We start from the raw sequence: 760 nt of genomic DNA, 5'->3' as shown, positions 1-760 counted from the left end.
ATAATAGTAATTGTATTGAAACTTGAGGTACAGCAGAGCTCCACACCCTTAATCTATGGTGTGTAGAAACTCCACCGTTGAAAATACATAAGTGAAAGGTTCAGGCATGGCCGAATGGCCAGCCCCCCCATGGTCTAAGGACTAGGCATCCAGAGATGTCTAATACACTAGTAAAAAGTTCTATTTATAATAAACTAGCTACTAGGGTTTACAAAAGTAAGTAATTGATGCATAAATCCACTTCCAGGGCCCACTTGGTGTATGTTTGGGCTGAGCTTGGTCTATCCACGAGCTGAGGCTTTTATTGGAGTTGAACGCCAAGTTGTAACGTGTTTCTGGCGTTCAACTCCGGGTTGTGACGTGTTTCTGGCGTTTAACTCCAGACAACAGCATGTACTTGGCGTTGAGCGCCTTTTTACGTCATCAATTCCCAAATAAAGTATGAACTATTATATATTGCTGGAAAGCTCTGGATGTCTACTTTTCAACGCCGTTAAGAGCGTGCAATTTGGAGTTCTGTAGCTCCAGAAAATCCATTTCGAGTGCAGGGAGGTCAGAATCCATCAGCATCAACAGTCCTTTTGTCAGCCTTTTTTCAGAGTTTTGCTCAAGTCCCTCAATTTCAGCCAGAAATTACCTGAAATTATAGAAAAATACATAGTAAAGTCCAGAAATGTGAATTTAACATAAAAACTAATGAAAACATCCCTAAAAGTAGCTTGAACTTACTAAAAACTACCTAAAAACAATGCCAAAAAGC

This window comes from Arachis duranensis, chromosome 6 (genome assembly GCF_000817695.3).
Source record: "Arachis duranensis cultivar V14167 chromosome 6, aradu.V14167.gnm2.J7QH, whole genome shotgun sequence".
Classification (NCBI taxonomy): Eukaryota; Viridiplantae; Streptophyta; class Magnoliopsida; order Fabales; family Fabaceae; genus Arachis; species Arachis duranensis.
The sequence above is the reverse complement of the archived record's forward strand: the minus strand, read 5'-3'. Positions refer to the sequence as shown.